General features: G+C 39.4%; 1 protein-coding gene across 1 annotated transcript in view; it reads left to right on the plus strand.

The window, feature by feature from the left end:
• Window positions 1–27,261, plus strand: part of Cpa6 (carboxypeptidase A6) — a 367,765-nt gene that overhangs the window by 180,491 nt on the left and 160,013 nt on the right. The gene's annotated exons all lie outside the window — the stretch shown is intronic.

Genomic DNA, 27,261 nt, shown 5'->3' on the forward strand with positions numbered 1-27,261 from the left:
AGCCTACGGGGGACATTTCACTTCCAAGTGTAACATAAATGAAGTTAAGTTTTCAAAATAGACTCCCCACATAATTGGTCAACAACAACCAGTTGTTTATTTTATTTTTCTTTTGGAAGAACTAAGCAATGTGGTAAGGGCCCACCATTGACTAGAAAGTCCTCGTTACCGCTTACAAAGTAACTTGTCTTTGAGAAGCAAAAGTGGTGTTTGTGACATGAACTGCCTGTCTAGAAGCTGTCCTGATGCTCAGAGCCATTATGGCTTATAACAGTCTGGCAGATATACACAAGGTGCTTTCTATGATTTATCATGTCAAGAGCAATAGAGGTCCTCAGCCTGCTGGAAGCCTGATGGAAAGAATAGAGTTCAAGGTGAGAGTTCTTGTCAGACATAAATTCAGTCTACCAGGTTTGTGTGGAAGATTTTATCACATGGTAACAGAGCCATTTTTGGTATGGTTTTCTTTATTTTGTCACCATCCTACCCTCCCCTTAAGAAGGGTTCATTGATCTAATCCACAGCTACATATTGCAGTTGATCCTTCAGATGCTTATGGCATCTCCCACAATGGAACTAAATCCTACCAAAAATACACAAAACAGAATCATCAGGAAAGAGAACCAGATTCTTTCTCATTGCATCCTACCTGCTCACCACGTGGCAGTATATTTCATTGCTGGCCATAGAGTCTGATATGATGGGCAGATTTTCTTTTTTATCCTATATTTTTTGTTTACATTCCAAACGCTTTCCCCTTTCCCAGTTCCCCCCTCCCCATATGTCCCATAAGCCCTCTTCTGTCCACCCATTCCCCAATCACCCCCTCCCTTTTCTCTGTCCTGGTAATCCCCTACAATGCTGGATCAAGCCTTTCCAGGACCAGGGCCTTCTCTTTCCTTCTTCATGGGAAACATTTGATATGCTAATGTGTCTTGAGTATTCAGAGCTTCTGGGCTAATTAATATCCACTTATCAGTGATTGCATTCCATGTGTATTCTTTTGTGATTGGGTTACCTCACTTAGGATGATATTTTCCAGTTCCAACCATTTGCCTAAACATTTCATGAATTCATTGTTTTTAATTGCTGAGTAGTATTCCATTGTGTAAATATACCACATTTTCTGTATCCATTCCTCCATTGAGGGACATCTGGGTTCTTTCCAGCTTCTGGCTATTATAAGTAAGGCTGCTACGAACATAGTGGTGCATGTGTCCTTATTACATGCCAGGGAATCCTCTGGGTATATGCCCAGGAGAGGTATAGCAGGGTCCTCTGGAAGTGTCATGCCCAGCTTTCTGAGGAAGCACCAGACTGATTTCTAGAGTGATTGTACCATTTTATAATCCCACCAGCAGTGGAGGAGTGTTCCTCTTTCTCTGTATCCTCACCAACACCTATCTCTTGAGTTTTTAAACTTAGCCATTCTGACTGGTGTAAGGTGAAATCTCAGGCTTGTTTTGATTTGCATTTCCCTAATGACTAATGATGTTGAACATTTCTTAAGGTGCTTCTCAGCCATCCAAATTTCTTCAGGTGAAAATTTTATGTTTAGATCTCTACCCCATTTTTAATAGGGTTATTTGGTTCTCTGGGGTCTAACTTCTTGAGTCCTTTGTTTATATTGGATATTAGACCTCTGTCAGATGTAGGGTTGGTGAAGATCCTTTCCCAATTTGTTGGTTGCCATTTTGTCTGCTTACAGTGTCCTTTGCCTTACAAAAACTTTGTAATTTTATGAAGTCCCATTTGTCAACTCTTGATCTTAGAGCATAAGCTATTGGTGTTCTGCTCAGGAACTTTTCCCCTGTGCACATGTCCTCAAGGGTTTTGCCCAGTTTCTCTTCTATTAGGTTCAGTGTGTTTGGCTTTATGTGGAGGTCCTTGATCCATTTGGAGTTGAGCTTAGTACAAGGACATAAGGATGGATCAATTCGCATTCTTCTGCATGCTGACCTCCAGTTGAACCAGCACCGTTTGTTGAAAAGGCAATCTTTTTTCCATTGGATGATTTCAGTTCCTTTGTCAAGGATCAAGTGGCCATAGGTGTGTGGGTTCATTTCTGGATTTTCAATCCTGTTCCATTGATCTGCCTGCCTGTCACTGTACCAATACCATGCAGTTTTTAACACTATTGCTCTGTAGTATTGCTTGAGGTCAGGGATACTGCTTCCCCCAGAATTTCTTTTTGTTGTTGAGAATAGTTTTAGCTATCCTAGGTTTTTTTGTTATTCCAGATGAATTTGAGAATTGCTCTTTCTAATTCTATGAAGAACTGAGTTGGGATTTTGATGGGGATTGCATTGAATCTGTATATTGCTTTTGGCAAGATGGCCATTTTAACTATCTTAATCCTGCCAATCCACGAGCATGGAAGATTTTTCTATTTTCTGAGGGCTTCTGTGATTTCCTTCTTCAGAGACCTGAAGTTCTGATCATATAGATCTTTTATTTGTTTGGTTAGAGTCACACCAAGATACTTTATATTATTAGTGGCTATCGTTAAGGGAGCCATTTCCCTAACTTCTTTCTCAGCCTACTTATCCTTTGAATATAGGAAGGCTACTGATTTGCTTGAGTTGATTTTATAACCAACCACTTTGCTAAAGTTGTTTATCAGCTGTAGGAGTTCTCTGGTAGAGTTTTTTGGGTCACTTAAGTAGACTATCATATCATCTGCAAATAGTGATAGTTTGATTTCTTCCTTTCCAATTTGTATCCCTTTGACCTCCTTATGTTGTCTAATTACTCTAGCTAGAACTTCAAGTACTATATTGAAAAGATATGGAGAGAGAGAGCAGCCTTGTCTAGTCCCTGAATTTAGTGGGATTGATTGCTTCAAATTTCTCTCCATTTTGTTTGATGTTGGCTAATGGTTTGATGTATGTTACTTTAATTATGTTTAGGTATGGGCCTTGAATTCCTGATCTTTCCAAGACTTTTATCATGAAAGGATGCTGAATTTTGTCAAATGTTTTTCAGCATCTAATGAAATGATCATGTGGTTTTTTTCTTTGAGTTTGTTTATGTAGTAGATGGCATTAATGGATTTCCATATATTGAACCATCCCTGCATCCCTGGGATGAAGCCTACTTGATCATGGTGAATGATCGTTTTGATGTGTTCTTAGATTTGGTTGGAAAGAATTTTATTTAGTATTTTTGCATCAACATTCATAAGGGAAATTGGCCTGAACTTCTCTTTCTTTGTTGGATCTTTGTGTGGTTTTGGTATCAGCATAATTGTGACTTTGTAGAACAAGTTAGGTAGTATTCCTTCTGTTTCTTTTTTTTTCTTCTTCTTTTTTTTTATTTTTATATAATTTATTTACATTTCAAATGATTTCCCCTTTTCTAGCCCCCCCCCACTCCCCGAAAGTCCCATAAGCCCCCTTCTCTTCCCCTGTCCTCCCTCCCACCCCTTCCCACTTCCCCGTTCTGGTTTTGCCGGATACTGTTTCACTGAGTCTTTCCAGAACCAGGGACCACTCCTCCTTTCTTCTTGTATCTCATTTGATGTGTGGATTATGTTTTGGGTATTCCAGTTTTCTGGGTTAATAACCACTTATTAGTGAGTGCATACCATGATTCACCTTTTGAGTCTGGGTTACCTCACTTAGTATGATGTTCTCTAGCTCCATCCATTTGCCTAAGAATTTCATGAATTCATTGTTTCTAATGGCTGAATAGTACTCCATTGTGTAGATATACCACATTTTTTGCATCCACTCTTCTGTTGAGGGATACCTGGGTTCTTTCCAGCATCTGGCAATTATAAATAGGGCTGCTATGAACATAGTAGAGCATGTATCCTTATTACATGGTGGGGAATCCTCTGGGTATATGCCCAGGAGTGGTATAGCAGGATCTTCTGGAAGTGAGGTGCCCAGTTTTCGGAGGAACCGCCAGACTGATTTCCAGAGTGGTTGTACCAATTTGCAACCCCACCAGCAGTGGAGGAGTGTTCCTCTTTCTCCACACCCTCTTCAACACCTGCTGTCTCCTGAATTTTTAATCTTAGCCATTCTGACTGGTGTAAGATGAAATCTTAGGGTTGTTTTGATTTGCATTTCACTAATGACTAATGAAGTTGAGCATTTTTTAAGATGCTTCTCCGCCACCCAAAATTCTTCAGGTGAGAATTCTTTGTTTAACTCTGTACCCCATTTTTTAAAGGGTTGTTCGGTTTTCTGGAGTCTAACTTCTTGAGTTCTTTATATATATTGGATATTAGCCCTCTATCTGATGTAGGATTGGTGAAGATCTTTTCCCAATTTGTTGGTTGCCGATCTGTCCTCTTGATGGTGTCCTTTGCCTTACAGAAACTCTATAACCTTATGAGGTCCCATTTGTCAATTCTTGCTCTTAGAGCATATGCTATTGGTGTTCTGTTCAGAAACTTTCTCCCTGTACCGATGTCCTCAAGGGTCTTCCCCAGTTTCTTTTCTATTAGCTTCAGAGTGTCTGGCTTTATGTGGAGGTCCTTGATCCATTTGGATTTGAGCTTAGTACAAGGAGACAAGGATGAATCAATTCGCATTCTTCTGCATGCTGACCTCCAGTTGAACCAGCACCATTTGTTGAAAAGGCTATCTTTTTTCCATTGGATGTTTTTAGCCTCTTTGTCGAAGATCAAGTGGCCATAGGTGTGTGGGTTCATTTCTGGATCTTCAATCCTGTTCCATTGATCCTCCTGCCTGTCACTGTACCAATACCATGCAGTTTTTAACACTATTGCTCTGTAGTATTGCTTGAGGTCAGGGATACTGATTCCCTCAGATTTTCTTTTGTTGCTGAGAATAGTTTTAGCTATCCTGGGTTTTTTGTTGTTCCAGATGAATTTGATAATTGCTCTTTCTAACTCTGTGAAGAATTGAGTTGGGGTTTTGATGGGTATTGCATTGAATCTGTATATTGCTTTTGGCAAAATGGCCATTTTAACTATATTGATTCTACCGATCCATGAGCATGGGAGGTTTTCCCATTTTTTGAGGTCTTCTTCCATTTCCTTCTTCAGAGTCTTGAAGTTCTTGTCATAGAGATCTTTCACATGTTTGGTAAGAGTCACCCCAAGATACTTTATACTGTTTGTGGCTATTGTGAAGGGGGTCATTTCCCTAATTTCTTTCTCAGCCTGCTTATCCTTTGAGTATAGGAAGGACACTGATTTGCTTGAGTTGATTTTATAACCTGCCACTTTGCTGAAGTTATTTATCAGCTGTAGGAGCTCTCTAGTGGAGTTTTTTGGGTCACTTAGGTAGACTATCATGTCGTCTGCAAATAATGATAGTTTGACTTCCTCCTTTCCAATTTGTATCCCTTTGACCTCCTTATGTTGTCGAATTGCCCGAGCTAGTACCTCAAGTACAATATTGAAAAGATAAGGAGAAAGGGGGCAGCCTTGTCTGGTCCCTGATTTCAGTGGGATTGCTTCAAGTTTCTCTCCATTTAGTTTGATGCTGGCTACCGGTTTGCTGTATATTGCTTTTACTATGTTTAGGTATGGGCCTTGAATTCCTGTTCTCTCCAAGACTTTAAGCATGAAAGGATGCTGAATTTTGTCAAATGCTTTTTCAACATCCAATGAAATGACCATGTGGTTTTGTTCTTTGAGTTTGTTTATGTAGTGGATTGTATTGATGGATTTCCGTATATTGAACCAACCCTGCATTCCCGGGATAAAGCCTACTTGATCATGGTGGATGATCGTTTTGATGTGTTCTTGGATTCGGTTGGCAAGAATTTTATTGAGTATTTTTGCATCGATGTTCATAAGGGAAATTGGTCTGAAGTTCTCTTTCTTTGTTGGATCTTTGTGTGGCTTTGGTATCAGCGTAATTGTGGCTTCGTAGAAGGAATTGGGTAGTGTTCCTTCTGTTTCTATTTTGTGTAATAGTTTGAAGAGTATTGGTGTTAACTCTTCTTTGAAGGTCTGATAGAATTCTGCACTAAAACCATCTGGTCCCGTGCTTTTTTGGTTGGGTGACTTTCTCTGATCCCTTTTATTTCTTTAGGGTTTATGGGACTGTTTAAATTATCTATTTGATCCTGATTTAGTTTTGCTGTTTGGTATCTGTCTAGGAAATTGTCCATTTCCTCCAGATTTTCCAGTTGTGTTGAGTATAGGCTTTTGTAGTAGGATCTGATGGTTTTTTGAATTTCCTCAGTTTCTGTTGTTATATCTCCCTTTTCATTTCTAATTTTGTTAATTCGGATACTGTCTCTATGCCCTCTGGTTAGTCTGGCTAAGGGTTTATCTATCTTGTTGATTTTCTCAAAGAACCAGCTCCTGGTTTTGTTGATTCTTTGTATGGTTCTGTGTTTCTATTTAATTGATTTCAGCCCTGAGTTTGATGATTTCCTGTCTTCTACTCCTCCTGGGTGAATTAGCTTCTTTTTGTTCCAGGGCTTTTAGGTGTGCCCTTAAGCAGCTAGTGTATGCTCTCTCCATTTTCTTTTTAAAGGCACTCATGTCTATGAAATTTCTTCTTAGCACTGATCTTATTGTGTTCCATAGATTTGGGTATGTTGTGTCTTCATTTTCATTAAATTCTAAAAAGTCTTTGATTTCTTTATTTCTTCCTTGACCAAGGTATCATTGAGTATTGTTTAGCTTCCATGTGTAAGTGTGCTTTCCTTTGTTTTTGTTGCTATGGAAGACCAATTTTACTCCATAGTGATTTGATAGGAGGCATGGGATTAGTTTGATCTTATATTTGTTGAGGTCTGTCTTGTGACCAATTATATGATTGATTTTGGAGAATGTGGTGCTGAGTAAAAGGTGTATTCTTTTACTTTAGGATGAAATTTTCTATATATATCCGTTAAATCCAATTGGTCCAAAGCTTCAATTAGTTTCACTGTGTCCCTGTTTAGTTTCTGTTTTCCTGATCGGTCCATTGAGGAGAGTGGAGTGTTGAAGTCACCCACAATTATTCTGTTAGGTGTAATGTGTGTTTTGAGCTTTAGTAAAGTTTCTTGTACGAATGAGGGTGCCCTTGAATTTGGAGCGTAGATTTTCAGGATTGAGAGTTCTTCTTGGTGTATTTTTCCTTTGACCAGCAAGAAGTGCCCTTCCGTGTCTCTTTTGATTGATTTTGACTTCAACTTTAGGTTGAAAGTCAATTTTATCTGATATAAGAGTGGCTACTCCGGCTTGTTTCCTGAGACCATTTGCTTGTAAAATTGTCTTCCAGCCTTTTACTCTAAGGTTGTGTTTGTCTTTGACCCTGAGGTGTATTTCCTGTATGCAGCAAAATGTAGGGCCCTGTTTGCACATCCTGTCTGTTAGTCTTTGTTATTTTATTGGGGAATTGAGTCCATTGATGTTAAGAGATATTAAGGAATAGTGATTATTTCTTCCTGTCATTATTTATGTTATTTTTTATATTTGATTGGTTATCTTCTTTTGGTTTTGATGAAAGAAGGTTACTATCTTGCTTTTTCCAGGGTGTAGTTTCCCTCCTTGTATTAGTGTTTTTCCCCTATTATCCTTTGTAGGGCTGGGTTTATGGAAAGATATTGTATAAATTTGGTTTTGTCATGGAATATCTTGGTTTTTCCATCTATGGTGATTGAGATTTTTGCTGGGTATAGTAGTTTTTTCAAGCCATGAATTCCTTTACATAAAAATGCACAATTGTATTGGCTACTTAACTTTTGATTCAATAACACTGATGTTATAGTTAAGACATAAAATTCATTTAACTAACCCTTTAACATTAGAAAATACACTTTAGACAGGAATAGTGGTCAGAAACATGGACATTTCTTCTAACAGACAATTGTGTGACCTTTCATTTATCAGAGGACAGCTGCAAGAACTCATACACTTGATAGAAGCCATCGTTTTACAAAAGAATATATTCTTTTGCCACAAGTCAGAGGTGTGAAGCAAATACACTAGCATCTCTGATGTAGTCCTTATCTCTAAATCATAGAGAAACAAGGAACACATTATGACATCATCTTGATTATTAGTCTCTCAGATCATATCCAGAGAAATAGGGAAGTAAAACACTGAATTAAATAAAATAAATATTTTTAAATAAAATATTGTGAGTTACAGATAGAGACTATGGAGAAAAATCAGCTTGATCACCATGCACTTACCCAACAGATATTAAACTGAAGCCTAGAGCCAAAGACCAGTTACATGTAACTTTGGTTCTTCTGCAATTATTTTGTCTTCCCAGAAGTAGTAAACTTTCCTGGGGCAGTCATGTCATTCTCCCAACACTGAATACCTTTCCCTGTATTAGAAAGTTAGCCACCTGTACAATTCCTCACCCTAGGACTCCCAAACTTGGGTTCTAAGAAAGATATATTTGAATTGATAAAAAAGGTGCTATAAAATGCTCTTTGCATTAAACAGCATTGGGTAAGTGAATTACTTATGATTTCTCCATGCCCCAAAATATGGATTAATGTTCCAGCCTAAGATGCTGCCTCATTTATAAATACTGGTAGAAAGTGGATAAACCATTCCAATGTATTTCCAAAGAATGTCATAGAAATATATATATCAATATTAGCTTGGAAAGAGAGAGACTAACTATGAAACATGTCTTTAGAGGGAAAAATATGCTACTGTTAAAATCTGGAAAGTCCTTTGAAGTCCCATGTGAAATTTGAGATTTGGTCCTGGACTTTGGAACCATTAGGAGGAAGCAGAATTAAAAGATGGGACCAAGAGGAAGTCTTTCATTAGAGACATGCATTTGCCAAACCCTGTCTTTTTCTTCACTCTTCCCTGATGTGAAGTAAATGGCTTAGTTTTATAACATGTTCCCAGCCATGGGGTTCTGCCCTGCCACACACACACACACACACACAAGCAATGACGCCAACCAGCCATGGACTTAAACATGAGTCCCAATGAACCTTCCCTTTAAAAGCTGATTTTCTCAGGGATGGTGGTGGTGTATATCTTTAACCCCAGTACTGGGAAGGCAGAGGCAGGCATATCGCTGTGAGTTTGAGGCCAGTGTGATCTATAGAGTGAGTTCCAGGACAGTCAGGGATACCCAAGGATACATTGTCTTAAAAATGAAAATAAGAAAAAAAAGAAGGAAGGAAGGAAGAAGGGGGGCAGAGGAAGGAAGAAACAGTATGAGAGAGAGAGAGAGAGAGAGAGAGAGAGAGAGAGAGAGAGGACAAAAAAAGAAAATGATAAAAGGAAACCTAACCCTACATCTGTAAACACCAGAAGGCATGGCCCCATCTGCTACAGTCTATTTGGACAAAGATAACAAAGTGATACCCATTGAGTAGTTTATGCAAAAGTTTTTCTTTTGCATTTCTGGATCCTGTGACATGTAAGATCAAGTCAGGTTTAGTGTCTGATAAATCACTTTCTGATTTCACATGGTGTATCTTCTTTCTTCGCCTTCACAATATAGAAGGAAGAGAACTCTCAGGAGCTGCTTTATGTAGTACTAATTAAATTCATGAAAGTTCCACCCTCATGACATAATCACCTTACAAAGCCCCTCAGCCCCCTCAAATGTCATCATACTGGGGTTAGAATTTCAATACATGATCTGGAGGAGACAAGCATTGACTTTGTGTGTACTTGATGTACAGCAAGCAACTGTATTGGTGAGTGTTCATCAGATGATGGTCACTAAATGTCCTTAAGCTCTCCACTTCCTACATTTGCAATCAATATGCAAGACATTCTGAGGGCTAGAAAAGTACAGATTTTGTAGAAAAAAATTGAACAAAATATAGGATATTAAGTGTTCTCAAAATGGAAATGAGAAAGGGGTAGAGGATCGATAGGAAAGAAAGGATAAAGGGTAGCAAAAGAAAAGAAGTCAGAATAAGCCTTAGAGAAACCAACTAGTAAGATCCTGTGGCTGGATGCCCCTTAAGCTTTCATCACAAGATGTAGAAAAATCAAGCTGGGACTAACTACAAACTCAGGTTCTGATGGCCAACCCTCATAGTGCCAGGAGGTGCTATGCCAACTGCTGGGGAAGAATTGTCAACAGTCTTTCTTCTTTCTTTCTCTCTTTCTTTCTTTCTTTCTTTCTTTCTTTCTTTCTTTCTTTCTTTCTTTCTTTCTTTCTTTCTTTCCTTCCTTCCTTCCTTCCTCCTTTCTCTTTCATTCATTCTTTCTTTCTCTTTCTTTCTTTATTGAATATCATCTTCATTTACATTTCCAATGGTAAAACCTTTCCCAATTCCCCCCACCCTGTCCCCAAAGACCCCTAATCCCTCCTCCCACCCCCTGCCTCCATGCCCCTCTACCCGACCCACTCATACCTTCCCCCTCAATTTCCCTTTGTTGGGGCACCTATTGAGCCTTCACCTGGCCAAGCACCACTCTTCCCACTGATGCCCAACAAGGCATTCCTTTGCCACATTTTTGGCTTGAACTATGTGTACCCCTTAGTTGATGGTTTAGTCCCTGGGAGTCCTTGGGCATCTGGGTGGCCAACACTGTTGCTCTTCCCAAGGGGTTGTAAAACCCTTCAGCTCAGTTGGCCCACCCTCCAGCTCCTCCATTGGGGACCCCACGCTCAGACCAATGGTTGGCTGCTAGCATCTACCTATTTGTATTTGTAAGGCTCTGTCAGGGTCCCTCCAGAGACAACCATGGCATGCTCCTTTTGGTGTACATGCCTTGTCATCCATAGTAATGTCAACAGTCTTTGTTAACTGTGGACCCTGGATATTACATTAATGACTTGCTAGGCAGTACATGCTCACTAGTGCAATAGTGGCAAGTCTATCATAGGAATAACCAACTGCTTTCTGATTGCATTTGAGGCCTGCACTATGGGAGGTAATTCACATCTGATATTGTAAACCTGGTCAAAAACTCATGGCCCTAGTGAAGTGGCCACTTGATGTGATGTATCTGTCAAATTCCCTTCCAAATATTTGTGTTCATATATTAATGCCACTGTCCACTTTTGTCAGAAAAGCTACTGTTTGGAATGAGTAGTAATAACTATAGGACTCATAACTGGTAAAAAAAAAATGCTAAGAATAAGTGACTGTTGAATGCTCAGCCATGAACTATATACATCAACTTTCTAAGGTGTAGGTAATAGCATGGAAAAGAACAGAGTAGGAAGAAAGTAAGAATAAGAGAAAGGAGTAGAGTGTTCTAGAATACTTCTTCTGGATATGGCATGACTTCTGTCTTCATTAGGGTTTTATTGCTGGGAGGAGATACCATGACCAAGACAACTCTTATAAGGAAGATATTTAATTGGGGTTGGCTTACAGGTTCAGAGGTTCAGTCCATTATCATCATGGCAGGAAGCATGGCAGCATACAGGCAGACATTGTCTTGGGGGAACTAAGAGTTCTATATCTTGATCTAAAGGCAGCAAGGAGGAGGTTCTCTGACTGGAAGTAACTCAAAACCCACCTCCACCAGTGATGCACTTCCTCCAATAAGGTGAACCTACTCCAATAAGGCCATATCTCATAATAGGGCCTTACAAGCCTCATAAGTCAAGCCTTCAAACACATGAATATATGGGGAGCCAAACCTATTCAAACCACTACAATGGCCACTCCTTTTTTTAACTCATAGCAGCTTTATTGTCTGAGCAAGACTCAAATAAAACTGGGACTATCAACATCCTGTCACAGAGTGGGATGGGTTTATGAGTTCCTGCACTTAAAGGTAGTTACTGGTATATAGGGGAGGAGAAGACATTCATCTTCAATGGTGCTCTCAAAGTAAGGTCCCCATGTTCCTGTTTATCAAAGGAAAGAGATTAGCAAGAGTAGAAAAGAGAAGGCAATGAGGTAAACATTATCAAAATACATTATATATATGCATGAAAGTGTCACAATAATCCTATTACTATATAACTAATTTATACTATCAGAAATTTTTTAAGAATTAAAATAACTATAAGTTTATCTGTGCATTCAAATCATCATATGAAGAAGTACGAAGGTCTTGAGTAGAGAGAATTGCCCTTAAACTTTTCTTTCAAGGAAGTAGCAATTTCTGGGCCCACTCTTGAGTGTTGAAAATGCTCCTCTCTGGTAAGAACTGAAGCTCAGAGCAGTTTCCAACTCCTTAGGGATCATTCTAAATGTTCATTCACCTTTGAACCTGTAGAATTCACCCTTTCAAATGCCTACCTACCATGATCCTTGCATGAGTAGATAACCAGGGGAAAACGACCCTCTTCTCTCCTCACTTCCTGTTCTTATCTGGACATATCCTGAATGGGAGGCTGCTCAAGCTTCATTCAGAGTCTCTCTCAACGAGTGACTCCAATATCACACATATGGCCTCCCTGTTACAGTTCAGACCAGCACTACCCTCAAGCTTTATTGTTATTGCTAGCATTGCTGAATAGCAGAAAGCATGCTAGCCCTCTGTATGCACAGTATCAGTTTTTACACAAATCAAGTGGCTCAGGGTTAAAGTTCTTTACACAATAATTTTAAGTTTTCTAAAGGTTTTCAGGGAAGAAGTAGAAGTTGGAGAGAATTGAGAGGGGCAGGGGTACAAAGGGGGAGGGAGAGAGGGAAGGGGGAGAGAGAGAGAGAGAGAGAGAGAGAGAGAGAGAGAGAGAGAGAGAGAGAGAGAGAGAGAGAGTTTAGCTAAGGCATATTTAGTGCTTGTTTGAAGGAAATGGACCCTGAAGAATTTAAACTAGTGCATTTTCCCAAGAACTACAATAGGACCCTCAGAATCATTATTAGCAGTGCTACATACTTCTGAGACCCCACTCAGTTTTGTCAGTTCTTCCCATCACAGAAAAACCAGCTGGTATAGGATACCAAAGTTAGATTAAATTGTCATTTTTCTTTAGTCTTCTACATCTCTGTGACATTCATGGCCTTGATATTTGTAAAGATCTCATGCCAGCTATTTTATAGAATATCTCAGTAGGGTTTGTCTGCTGTTTCCTTATGCCAGGAGTTTCATTAGGTTCCTTTGGCAAGGACAAGGAATGATGCTGTATTCCCACTGATCCTATCAATGGGTGAAAATGTTAGTGTGTCCATGATTGATAATTAAGAAAGTTATGCCAGAGGGGGAAAATGACTCAGCCCCAAATGGAGGTTTTACCACATCATATCGCATTCCCTCCTCATGAAGTTCAGAGCCTCAGGTAGTGGGGGCTACTGTGAGGCCGTATTTTCCAAATAGGGCAAGGCCATTGCACACATGAACCTCACAACAGCTATGACTTTATGCACAAGACCTGCACAAGATCAAGCCAGAGATGGAGGAGGGGATCACAAAGTCCCACCCCTAGTTAAGGAGTTGTAGGCAATTGATAGGTGCTGAGAAAGGGAGCCAATTTTCTCTAGGGAGGCTACTCATGCTCCGGTAGATGGTCCTATACTCATGCACATACAGGCAGCACTAAATACATTCCAGGGGTTTTAAAAGAGAAAAGAGCACATGGAGTTGGAAAGATAGAATGGTAGGAAGAGATATGAGAATTGGAGGGGCAGGGAAATAGGGTTGAATTTGCTTTAAACAAATCATACACTTGTGTTCTCAACAAAATGGAATTGTTTTAAGAATCTACCCAGATGTACTTCTCTGTTTGTTGCTGTTTCTTCGCATGCATTAAGAGATCTTTGGAGACTATATAGCATCTTAACCCTCATTTTGTAAACTTAGCAAAGCCAGTGGGGTCCTGGGCTCCTGGAATATTTTTTCCATATTCCTGAAAAATGTCAATAAGACTCAAATTGTGGATTTGTTCTATGAGAAGTTTGGAGTGTTTATACATGTGAAAGTACAGTAGAGAAGTTTGGAGTGTTACAATGAAAGGATTGTATGGTTCTGCCCATGCTGATTAAGAAGCAGAGTTAAAAGTGGAGGTTTAGAAGTTGTCTCTTTATTTGGCCTGCCATATCACATCGCCCATGTGTGCATGTTTATAATGCGGTTTTGTGCTGAAGATTGAGCCCAGGATCTCTCATGCACATTACTTGAGTACTCTACCACTTCACTGCTTTCCCCAGCTCAGCTACAGTGTAAACTTAAATAGTCAGGGATTTGTCTAAAAAAAACTCTATTCATCCTCCAAATGATAACTGTTCTTTTAAAATACTGGTGGGAAACTTGGTTTTGGTGATATAACTGGGGAATATTGAAATGGAGAACAGAACTACAAGGCGGGTACCATAAGAATGAACCTGAAGGGGATAGGGGCTCCATAAAACGATTGACAGAGTCAACTAACCTGGACCATTGAAGGCTCCCAGAGACTGAACCACCAGCCAAAGAGCATGCACGGGGTGGACTCAGCCCCCTGCACATGTGTAGCAGATTCATTCAAGTGCCCCAACAACTGAGCAGGGGCTTACCCTGACTCTGTGCCTGCCTATGGATCCTGATCCCCTAACTGCGCCATCTTGTCTGGCCTCACTGGGAAAGGATGTGCCTAGCCTTGCAGTGACTTAATGTGCCAGGGAGGGTTGGTACCCAGGAAGGATCTCCCCCTCAGAAAAGGGAGGAAGGGATGGGGAGAGAGGCTGGGGGGGGGGACTGGAAGGAAACATGAAGCTTCAATCAGGATATAAAGAGAATTAATAAAGAAAGGAAGAGAGAGAGACAGAGAGAGAGAGGGAGGGAGAGAGGGAGGGAGGGAGAGAGGGAGGGAGGGAGAGAGGGAGGGAGGGAGAGAGGGAGAGAGGGAGGAAGGAAGGAAGGAAGGAAGGAAGGAAGGAAGGAAGGAAGGAAGGAAGGAAGGGAGGGAGGGAGGGAGGGAGGGAGGGAGAGAGAGAGGGAGGGAGGGAGAGAGGGAGAGAGGGAGGAAGGAAGGAAGGAAGGAAGGAAGGAAGGAAGGAAGGAAGGAAGGGAGGGAGGGAGGGAGGGAGGGAGGGAGGGAGGAAGGGAGGGAGGGAGGGAGGGAAAAAGAATCCTGAGTCACAAAACAAATATGCAAGCATCTCTAAATAGATAACTTTTCCATTTTGCCCAAGGTCCTGGCTTTGGTCAAAATCCCATTTAGAATATGACCACTCAAGTAAAAAATGTAAGGAACAGTTGAAAATCAGAAACCCCAGATCCCTGCAAACTGTTAATGGCATTGTTCATGTCAGAGCCTGGGCCCTAGCCACTGCAATAAATCATCTAGATTGCCAATCTCAAATGATAAATTTAAACAAGAGTAGAAAGTATAACATAATTTATTCAATATGGTCGCATTAAAAAGGAACAAAGAGGTATGGTGAACCCCAAGTCTATCTTCCAAGGTCCTGAAATGACATGGGGATTTAAACAGACAGTAAGAGGTGTAAGATTGTGTCCCAACCCATCAGCATCATCTCAGCTCCAGCCTCAGCTTGGAAAGTTCTCAGAATTAAGCCATATCCCTCCCTGGGAGACAGGCTTCATCCTGCCCCCAACTGGCACAGTGCTTCAGCTTTTTCCCTTTCCCATTATGAGAATCCTGAGAAAATTCTAATTCCTTGATACCACTGTTTCTACAGTCTGATAGGAAAAGGGGAAGGGCAAAGTTCTCTGGAATATCTTCATCCAGGCAGGATGGTTAAAAATGTACCCTTCTTTCCCCTTTTCACAGCCATATCTGGTATTTGAAAAGGAAAGGATTCCACAGTAATCCCGGGCCCTTTCACTGCCCCCTTCCTCCAACCCCTCTGTAATCAACACAGTTCACTGCATGATAAAAAGAAACCAAAACAAAAACCTCCTTATCTACTGGAATCCCAATGGACTCCCTAGTTTTCTGTATCTCTACAAAGATGAAAGACCTTGCAAAAGACTGCAAAGGTAGAAAAGCTTTGAAAGTTTTCTACCTTTAAGAGTGCCTATACTAAATGGTAGAAAGTCTGGAAATGTGCAGCTTTGCCTCACCAAGGGAGCCTGATGAGTCTGCAGCTTTCAAATTCAATGCACATGAATGACATGCTGGCAAGAGTCTCTGAAGAAGTAACATCTCTTCTGTAACTTCAGTGTTCTCTCCAGTTCATCCCAAGGTGATTTAGAACACACAGTCCTGAAAAATGTCCATCTGAGAAATATAATGTGTGTGTGTGTGTGTGTCTTCCAAACATCTGCAAATTACTGCATAGAATACTATTTTATAATGTTACAAATCCCCGACTCAGACTATGAACCAAGGTCTATCACGGCCTTGAGACAGAGTAGAATAGTGAGCAAGCTTTTATTGCTTTTACACCAGCAATTTTTGAGTGAACTTGGGGTGTTGATGGGGAAAAGTCAGTTCTTCATCTCCTATCAAATAGTTAAGACAAAATGCACAATGACTATAAAGGCTGCACACTTAGCAGTCCAAATCTTCTTTCTCAGAAGGGAGAGATTGTAACAGAGGTTTAAGAACAAAGTCCAGGAATGACGTTGTGCAAGAGAATTCTGAGTGCTTGTGAGAGCACTCCAAGACAAGCAAGAGTTCTGTGACCTCAGTTTCTTCAGCATACAGAATTGTTCTTGGAGTATGTTTTGATGCTTCTCCCAAGTGCAGTGTAGAGGAGTGAGTTTATTTCAGGTTACTCATTATTGCATGCTGTTGCTATTCAATTGAATGTTAAAACTAGCCTTTATATGCCTTTATGGAAAAGACATGGTTTTTGCCACATGCAGCTTGTCCATGTGATTGTATGCAACTTGTTCTCATGATAGTGTTACTCATGAGTATAAATTGTCTGAGGCTCTGAATAAAGTTGGTTACTGCATTGGACTTCAGCCCCCCTTATTTATCAGCTCCATTCTCTCAGGTCCCTCCACCTCTTCAGCAGAGTGACAAGATGGCTGTGGGGTAGCATAGGGGCTGTAGGCAGTTAGAAACATTGTTGCAAGGCTGAGACACACATCCACCCAGTTTCCACCATGAGTGTGTCTGTGCAAGAAGGAAACAGAATAAACATTTCGTATTAGTCTGTCTCATGGAGACAAATATTAAGTATCTTTAAAACAATATTGTTCATAATATCATTGTTGGGCTAAAGAGAATAACCAGTATATGGAGCAAAAAGAAATTCCAGCAGACTCTAATGTAATACAACTCTTTAAAGGTTGGAATTTATTAAATCCAACTCCATACACAAGAAATATAGCCCTAAATAGCCAGAATTCAGATTCATATGGACATCAATACATTTTGACACAGAATATGAGTCAATATTAAACAACAGAATGTGTTTTCAGCCAGTATCATTTAATAGTTACTTTGTTAGAAGAAAATGACATTTATTTTACACTCCTACTTTACCTTAAATCTTGGATCACTTCATATAGTTTTCTTTTAAGACAGTGTTGACTGGGTGTTTGCTGCAAGATTTGTAATGTGTATTTGCTTGGGCAACACATATCAGTGTTGCAGCAGCCCTTCTTTGTCCTGATGGTATCTGTCTTGCATTGATAGTGTCTTGAATCAGAACTGCACAAGGCTTTAGCAGCCCAATCCTCTTTCAAAGATGAAGTACTGTGGTGCAGAAATGGTGCATACAGTGAACACTATTATTGACTTGCTTTAAGTGAGCTTGGAACAATAAAGTCATATATTTAGGTATTTTGTGTTTCTGGATTCCTTTGTAAGCTAGAAGTAGTCAATTTGCATTGATTTGCATATTTTAAACCTGTTAAAAGCTAAATTCATTCTTTGTTTAAAGACTGCTGAAAGGGGTGGGAGAGTGAACAAGATAGAGAAGATAGATGGAGTCTCCAGAGAAGAAAATCAGCAAATGTTAACAAGGTAGTTCCAAATGTTAGCAAATTACAGGTAAGAAATGAACATAGTTATAGAAAAACAATGCAACCCTTGGGCAGTTTCTCCAAAATGGGAAAGGGCCCATTTTTAGAGATAGGCTATAACTTGAAGGATCAGAAATTAGCCATGCAGAAAGAGAACCTTCTGGACAAAAAGCTTAACAAGTACAAAGTCAGACTTGCCTTGCTGAGTGTAGCTGCAACTCGAGAAGAAACACAAGAACTATGACTAGAGTATGGGAGAGTAGTCTCCCTCATCTGTAGGGAACTCATTCCAAGATCCCACAGTTCTATATATACTATGGTTTTCCTGTACAAACATACGTAAAATAAAATTTACTATATATATTAGGCATGAGCAAAGTGAGCTATGATAACCTGCCATACACCTTACATACAGTCGTTTTTCATTTTCTACTAAGTCAATGGGTTTCAGTTTGTATAAAGCAGTTTAGCCACAATTTGTTAGCCACAAATTTGTGGCTATATCCAAATTTTCTTTGATATGATTTTTAAATAACAAAGTTTATGCAATAAGTCAATATGATAACCCACACGCCTACTGTGGGAAGAATAGGCAGACAGTGTATACAGCATGGGTAACTGAATAAATGGCAGTCATGTCCTGGGTGAGATGGAGGGAGAAGGCACAAGATTTCTCTACCCTACTCAGAACAGCTTAGAACTTAAGAATTGTTTCTGTAAGTTTCCATTTAATATTTTCAGATAGTGGTTGGCCTTGGATAATTGAAACCACAGAAGGTGACAAAAAGAGATTCCTATATATAGAAGAGAGGCAGAGGGATTTAACCAGGGACATGATAACCTGTGGTAGGGTCATAGAGGATGGGATAAAAATCTGGAGTCCTTTGGTAAGGGCAATTGGAAGTCATGAGAACTCCAGTACCTAGGCTGGATGTGATGTGTTCAAATATTCTAAGACTATGGGGAGTCTTAGCCATAATATAAAATGATGCTGGAGTGTTCTGTCTTGAGACCGAATTTTGGCTAGAAGCCTACTTCTTGAAAATTTAGTACAACCAGGGTCTGCCTTTGTTTCATATTTGATGCTGGGCTCATGAACAAAGAGAATATGTTAGGTCTATTAGAATTCATAAGCTTGTGGGAAGGCTCCTGTAGAGCTAGAATTCACCCCTGAGGAGTGACCTGGTGGTAATTGTGCCCCAGGGGCTCATAGCAGACACCTTGCACAGCTGAAATAAAACTTCTGAGGATGGAGGGGCCAGATGGTGCTGGTCTCTGAAAAGCTGCATAATACTGTAAGTTCTGATAAGACAGAAAATACCACAAACTGAATCCAGCTGCTGAAACCAACCAATGCAGAAACAGATGTATCAGAAGCAACCACAGGACAACTTAATTTCTGTGGAGTGAAATGCAATTACTTCAAGGTAAATCATAATGGTTTAACAGGTATATGCTGGTTTGGGAATAAATGTAAGTATCTCTTGGTAAACTTGCAAGTCAACAAGTATAAGCAGATTAATGTATAGATTTCAACTATCCAAGACATCTGGAAACTGGTCAATTTCCTTTACAGATAATGAGGAAAGTGTTGCTTAATGTAATTTATCAGTTGGTTGGGGTATGATGTGTCTGATCAGGATTCTGTGACTTCTGGTGATACTCTAACCTCTTCACTTGACTCTCTCAAAGCAAAAGACTCTGCTATGGGGACTAGGCATACAATATAGCCTTGAAAGGAAATACAAAGTTCTAAGACAGGTTAAAAAACCATACAGGAGGTAATGGGGGGAAAGGAGTTTTCGTAGAGCTCAGCTTCAGGGTTTACAAAGAAAGGATCTTGCCCCAAGGTTCTAGATCAGGTTTGATGCTATACAGCCTTGGTCTTAGTCTCAGTCTTGGTCTCAGTCTCAGTCTCAGTCTCAGTCTTGAGGCAGGCAAGAGGAACTTGATAGTCATGAATACTTCCTCTTGGCTCATCAGATTCTGAGTGCAGATAGAGACTTAGTTGCCAAGCTCTAGTTCATGGTAGAGCATGGAGGTATGGGGTGGGGTTGCTTCTGTTTTTGTATTTTCACTGTTGTTCGTTTTATGGTTGCTTGGTTGGTTTGGGTTGGTTTTTCCTGAATTGCAATGAGAGCAATGGGACTTTTGTATTTGTCAGTTCCCAGGACTCTTGTCCAGTTTGGAGTTCAGGTTAGCCCAAGAGAAACAGCAATAAGTAAGGATAAAGTGGCAGCCTGCCTTTCCTAAGTCAGGGGCCAGCATGTACAACTCATGCAAGTTCATTTAACCTTCCATCCCACCTCCCACTAAATCTCGGTCTCCCCTTGTCCACACTCTGTGCAGGTATGCATGCGATTCTTAGCCCAGGATGTCAGCTCTGGATGGAAGTACTGCCATGGTGAGGTGGAGATGTAATTGGGGAGAGAAACAAATACCCCTGCCCTCCTCCATCCCTCCCTCAGCTCTGATGACCCTCAATAACTCTACTTGTACACCATACCAAAGTCCTGTTTGCTAGTTCTCAAAATAAATTCCTAACTCCATATCACCAGATCCTTAACTAATGCAGGGAGCTATATTATTCCATGGAAAAAGCTAAGCCCAAAGCTTAATAAGGAGACTAACTTCGTTGTTGCCTGTGGTCTCTCCATTGTCCCTGTGCATTGCCTTTGCTCTGGAATGCACACAATAGGAATAGCTTCTGCTTAGAGAGCTGCTGCTCATCACATATAGACAAAAAACAAGGAGAGATGTGTCTTGATGCTCGTCACGCTGCTTGAGGCGCTGACTGGCTCAGAACTCCACCTCCTCTTATGATTTTTAGTCAAAGCAATCACAGCAGCAACACCTGAATTAAACAGAGAAATGGGAAACTCCAATACAACACACGTGGGTTTTCAGACACCAAATATGTCCACGTTTCTACTAGTTCTGCCTTTTTGCAATATGTCAAACTTAATTCTGACCCTAGTTCTAAGTGTCAGTGAGCCTAGATGTTAGTTAGTTCAGCCCTACAGGACTGCCTCCACCTCAAGCCATAGCTACAAGTGGGATGCCCAGGCTATCACATCTCTGCCCAGCTGGGTGCCCTTTAGGAATTTCTTTCCCTTTCTTCAGATTCGATAAGTTGTTAGAATGATTCTCAAGCCTCTGAGAATTGTTTACTGTAAAATAGATATCTCTGGAGGACTATATCTCAGGGAAAGCCAGATAAGAAATGCATGGAAAAGAAATACTGAGGCCTGTGGAGGAGGGGTAGCTTGCCATCCTTCCAGTGCCTCAGGATAGTCACCAACCTTCAGAAGTCTTTGTAAAGGCATCACTATCCGGGCATGGTTTGTTAAGTCACTGGCCATCGGTGACTCATTTCTATCTCTAGTTGCTCTCTCCCTTTCTTGGACCTGCAGGCTGTAACCTGAAACCACATGGTTGGTTTTCCTGATGACAAATCTCACCTTGAAGCTTCTAGCATGTTCCTTCTCCATTAGTTACCTCCCTAGCATGCAAAATATAATTTCAAAGGTTTACAGAGCTCTGTCAGGGATGGGGAGCCGGACAAGAAGCTTGCTGGCTCAGCCAGGGTGTAACTTGACTGGCTAAAGGCATGGCGGGTTAGCTAGTTTATAAAGCAGTTAATATTCTCCATGCTTTGGCAGGCATTGACCTAGCTCTGTTTTGAGAAATAAAACATTCAGGTGGTTTGTGTGAGGTTGTAGCAACTGAGCTGCGTCAGGTATGTCTGGAAGGTGTTTCCAGAGGAGTTTGTGCATTTAATGAGGATGACAGGCACCAGCCAATCAGCCATAGGCCAGAGCAGAATAAAAAGGACAAGGAAAGGAAAATTCTACTTCTCCATTCTAGAGCTAGATGGCAATCCCCTGTGGCCCTCATACATAAAAATCTCTGGTTCTCAAGAGTACACAGAATGATCCCCAACACTCAGTTTATTGACACAGACTCACAGTTACCCATGTAATTTTCACTGAGCCACTTTCCTAATGTCCCTGGTCTCCTGCTTACAGATAGACTTGTATGGGACTTCCTGTTCATTTTAATTACATCACTTAATGAATCTCTTTTCCATATGTTTATTCACGTGTACATAAAATATATATGTATATAATCTTCACCATTCTATCTAAAGAACCACAATTAAAACATTTTAAAATTTAAAATATAACATAGTATGTAACTATCCAGAAATCTAAACTAGTTTGCATCAAGCCAATGATTTGAGTTTGAAGATCCTATCTCTATCAAAACTAGTAACAGTGTTTGCTAAGCAGAATTTGGGGACCTATATTAATCATAAGCATTATACCAGGCATCACCTTAAGAGCAGGCCATTCATATTATTTGTTTGTATTAGTTTTAGTGATTCTTCTTTGTATCTAAAAATGATTCATTTGTTTCAACTGCAAGATGGTAAAATACTATTAGAGAAATACGTGAGTTGAATATTGGGTCACTTCTGAATATTGAAACACAGGAGGAAAATGATTGATTTTTTTTCTTTTTTTACTCTCCTCTCTCAAAAATGGGCAAACTATAAGCTGCCTATAAGAACTTGATATTGTGAGAACTTGAGAAATAATTTAAAGAATTCAGGTTTTCCCCCTAAATTCAAAATTACTTCCAGTTTTTAGCTATAATGTAATGATATCCCTTGTACAATGATGTTATGAGTAGGTTTCTCTTTGTATTTCAAACAAAAAGAAAAATTAACTTGAGAATTAGAGATTATCATTCTCTTTATTCTTGAAATTGTTTTAAGCTAATTTTCTCCTGTTAGGCTATAATGTTATTGTGTTTATAGCTCAAATTATGTGTATTTCTATACTTCTGGAATTTAGCATAGTGACTGGAATCAAATATTACTCAAGAAATTATCATTACTGTATTTAACTGATACAGTATATGTACATATTTGGTATGTCTGAAATTATAATCCATTTTAAAGTTAATAATGGTTCAACCACTGCCATTGAGGTATGAAAATCCTCAGTTAAGCCAACATGAAATCAGCTTACAAGCATCCTACATTTGATAGTATATTGATAATTAACAAATGTAAAAGCAAACATCTCACAGTTATTTATTCTATTAGTTCAAATAAAAACTATAATTCTACAAATGATCACCTTCATTCCTAAACCTGAAATAGAAGTGAAGAACCAGACCTGCTCTTCGGAGATTTCATTGTTCTCTGAGTTCATTTTCTTAAGATTTACTCAAAAATATCAGTATATGCTTTTCATTGAGTTGCTTTAGCCCAATTATGTTACCAGAAATATTAAAAATAAAAATTCATACTGGACAGTGGTGGCACACGCCTTTAATCCCAGCACTCGGGAGGCAGAGGCAGGTGGATTTCTGAGTTTGAGGCCAGCCTGGTCTACAGAGTGAGTTACAGGATAGCCAGGACTACACAGAGAAACCCTGTCTTAAAAAAACTAAAAAATTAATTAATTAATTAATTAAAAGTCCTGTTGCAGGAAATGTTTAAAAAATAGAGATGTCAGAGGGTTAAGATGTAGCTGCTACAGTTTCCTAGTATCATGGCAGATCCTCAAGGATCCTCCACTGGAGGGATCAGATTTTATTAGCTTTATTAGTTTACAAGATTAGGTTTTAGTTGTTGTGCCCAGAGATTGAGTTACCATTGTTTCTGAACTAAGTTTGTGTTGTGATCTACAAAAGCCGTGGGGGATTTGATGCACAGGGTTGGCATGGTAGCAACTGGCCAGTGGGAACCTAGCGATCTGGGTGGAGATGTTTCAGGAGCTCCAGGCCAGTGAATCTCCATGAGATAAAACCAGGTAGACCATTGCCCACCAGTGCATGGCTGCCCAGGGCCACCAGGGCAGAGTAAGAGGCACAAGCGCAGGAACAAGACGTCTCTACTTTTTTAATATTTCCCGCAACACAAGTACACTAATATATGGGGTGAAAATTTTATCTTGCTAAAATACCCTGAACGTAGTTATTTTTCTATCCCCATGACATCTGAGGCTCTTAGCCATGGGCAAAACTTCTATTAAATAAATAGTCACGACATTATCTCCAACATTTGCCCAAGCCTCAGCAAGTAACATTATGACTTTGGTTTCATTTATAAATTTTTATTTACTTGTATAGGCATTCTGTGTTCTTCAATTCTTCACCTCTAAGCCTGTCTTAGTAGCCAAAGATATAGACACCAACAATTTACAAATGTGACCACATGAAATTCAAAGGCTGCTGAATAACAGAGGGTACCATTCAAGTAAACAGAATGGGGGAATGCTTTTCCAGTATATACCTGACAGAGTATAGGTATCTGAAATATATATATATATATATATATATATATATATATATATATATATATACATCAAAAGCCCTGTGTTTACCTGTTACAGATAAGTATATAGATAAGAGAGGAAAAATCTAATTTTTGAAGCAACAGTTTTCTTACTGCATCAGATGATGAGAAATGCATCTTAACTTCTCCCCTGGCCTGTTTTATACTCTACAACTACTACAAGCTTGGAGATACTTCCAGTGCTCTGCAAATTTACACAATTTCTTATAGACTAAACAAATGTCCAACTGAGCCCAACACTTTCCCATGACACATATGGGAGTATACATTATTTTTAGCTAAAAGAAGATGAATTTTTGAAAGTAGTTGGTATTTTATGTATGGCCATAACTTAGAGTAAGTTCAAAAGATTTTACATTTTCTGAAAGGAGAAAAGCGGCCCTAAACAGTTTGAGATGGTTTCCTTTTTTTTTTTCCTTTTAAAAAAGCATTATTTTATAAATGTAAAGAAATCTATATTTTAAATATTGTCTGCTTTAACATGACTTATATTTCACTTAATGGTACATACAGATAGCAAACAAAACATTTCAAAAAGTTCTACATAGCGATGGTCATAGAAACTTTTTTCTAATTAGCTCAAACTGGAAACAGCCCAATGCCCTTCAACAACTGAGTCATTAAATACTTGTGACTAACCATTCCATGGAATGCCATATAACAGTAAAAAGAAACAAGATGTTGACTATATGCAAGTATATGGAGGATCATGCTCTGAATGATGAAACCAATCTCAGAAGGTTATATACAAGTAATGACACATATTGACACATGCATGTAAGTTTTCTTTATAAAAATGAACTAAAAATTAAACAGGCAACAGATTATGGTCTAAGGGGAACCACCTGGCAGGATCCCATGGTAGCAGGACAGGTTGACAATCACTAACCTAGATGGTCTGGCTAGTGATTTCTTCTCATTCATGAATATTACTGATATTCTCAGTAAAATACTCCATGCTGGCAGTGGTATTTTGTCCTTGTAAGAGAATGAGCAGTAGTCATGAGCTACAACTTTCAGCTTTCCACATAAATACAAGGTGAACAGTAGACAGTGGACTGTGTGACCAGGGTTTTGTAAATACAAGTATTCAATATATTAAATGCAGCTCTCATTACTCTACTGTAAAAAAAAGTGTGTTAGATTGCTTTGCACAGTTGTATATTAACATAAGTATTTGTAACACTTTCAAGATAAGCTATACAATAATATTCTACGTGTGTAGTACCTTTTCCTGTTTTAATGTTTCAAGCTTTCACACACACATATATATATCGTATGTTGAGCATATTTCCCCATATTTTCCTACTCTTTTTCTAGACCCATATCTCTCCCATTGGTTATTTTTGTCCCTTTAAGGAACTATATTCATGTCATGTATAATTTCAAATCATTATGTAAATGTATCTATGTTTTTATGCATCTATATAAAATCTAGGAAAAGCAAATGAGAGGAAAGAAAAAATTTTAACTTTATGTTGTCTTAATTTGTTTAATAATAGTAACTCCAGTTGTATCCATATTCCTACAAATGACATAACTCCTCCACTGTATGGCAGGAAAAAAATCCCATTTTCTATGTATTAATTTTTCTGTCTATTCCTCTATTAATGGATACCTAGGTTGGTTCCAGAACTTAATTGCCATGACTAGTGGTGCAACAGACATTGATGTGCATGTATCTGTAATATATTGTCTGGGATCCTTTGAGGAAACGCCCAGGAATAGCCTAGATGGTTATATGGAAGATCTGTTGCTAGTTCTATAAGAAACTCCACACTCACTTCCAATATGGCTGGATTGGTTTGTGCTCCCACTAGCAGTATGTAAGTATTCCCTTATATCTGCACCCGTGTTCTCTCATCATTGACTTACTATGTTTTCAAGTTACAGTAGGTTTACTAGTTTGTAACCCATTGTTAAGTCAGAGTATGTGCCTCTCCTGATGATCATAGTGATCACCCAAAACTGCACATGGCAAGATTTCATATAATTATACAGATATACTCAATGAACTATAAAATATGAAATCTGGCTATAATATTATACTATCTTTATTTACTTTACTACCAAAGTAAACAAGGGAAAAGTATACATGGATCACATTCTTATTATATTCAATTTATGACTATAATTACTTCAAAAATAAAATTCTTTAAAATAATTATCCTATGAGCTAGAGAGATTTCTCTGTAGTTAAGATTATTGGATGCTATTGCAGGGGACTTGGGTCTGGTTCCCAACACCTGCATAATAGTCACAGGCACTATATAGGTATGGTTTATCACATAGTATAGGCAACACACTCATGCATAAAATAAATCTTTAAAAGTGCTTCTCAGACAAGTGGTATGACAGCAAAATCAAAAGCATCTGTACAGCGAACAACCCAATCAGCAGGGGGAAAGACAATCTATGGAATAGGAGAATGTATTTGCTAGCCCTAGATATTTGGTTTATTTTTTTGATGCAAAAAGCAAGAGGAATTTATTGTTCCAACATGTTGGGGTCACCCTGCACATGGAGAGAGAATAACCATGCATAGCCCACTCAGTGGACCTTTATACAGTCCTCAGGGCAGCCACTGTTAGGCACAATGTGATTTGTAGAACAGTGTCACCTTTAAACTGACTGGTTATTAGGGAATAAGGTAGGTAGCTCATGGTCTCCGAATAACTCTGGATCTCCCCTAGCCACAGGGACTTCCCTATGGTCTAAGGAATGTAATTTAGCCCCTCCTTTCTAGGGGGCCGGGTGTCTGGTGGAATCTTCCAAAGTTCCTGAGCTGACATTTCATTCCCCTCTTTTCTTTGTGCATGCTTCAATCCTGAAGCAATTGCTGGTATTCTGATAGCTCACACTCCTGATCTTCTGTATCTAGTTCTTTGTATCTCTGCATTAAGATCATTAGCTGTACTAAGTGTTTCTTAACAATAGTGACCAAGTGGTCCAAAATGTAAGAGCCATAGGTCAACAATTAGGAGTCCTAACAGGGTGGATATGAGGGTAAGACTCGAACCAGCCCTGACTGTTCTCTCTCTTTTTTCACTTGGCTAGCCTTTTTCTTATCTTGACTTTCGACTCTTTAACAATCCCAGAATGGTCTATAAAGAAGCAGCATTCCTCAGCTAAGGCAGCACATAGCCCTCCTATTCTGCAGCACTATTTCTGATAATCAATGGCTGCCCTCAGACTGACAGAATTT

This window comes from Apodemus sylvaticus, chromosome 3, assembly GCF_947179515.1.
Source record: "Apodemus sylvaticus chromosome 3, mApoSyl1.1, whole genome shotgun sequence".
Taxonomy (NCBI): domain Eukaryota; kingdom Metazoa; phylum Chordata; class Mammalia; order Rodentia; family Muridae; genus Apodemus; species Apodemus sylvaticus.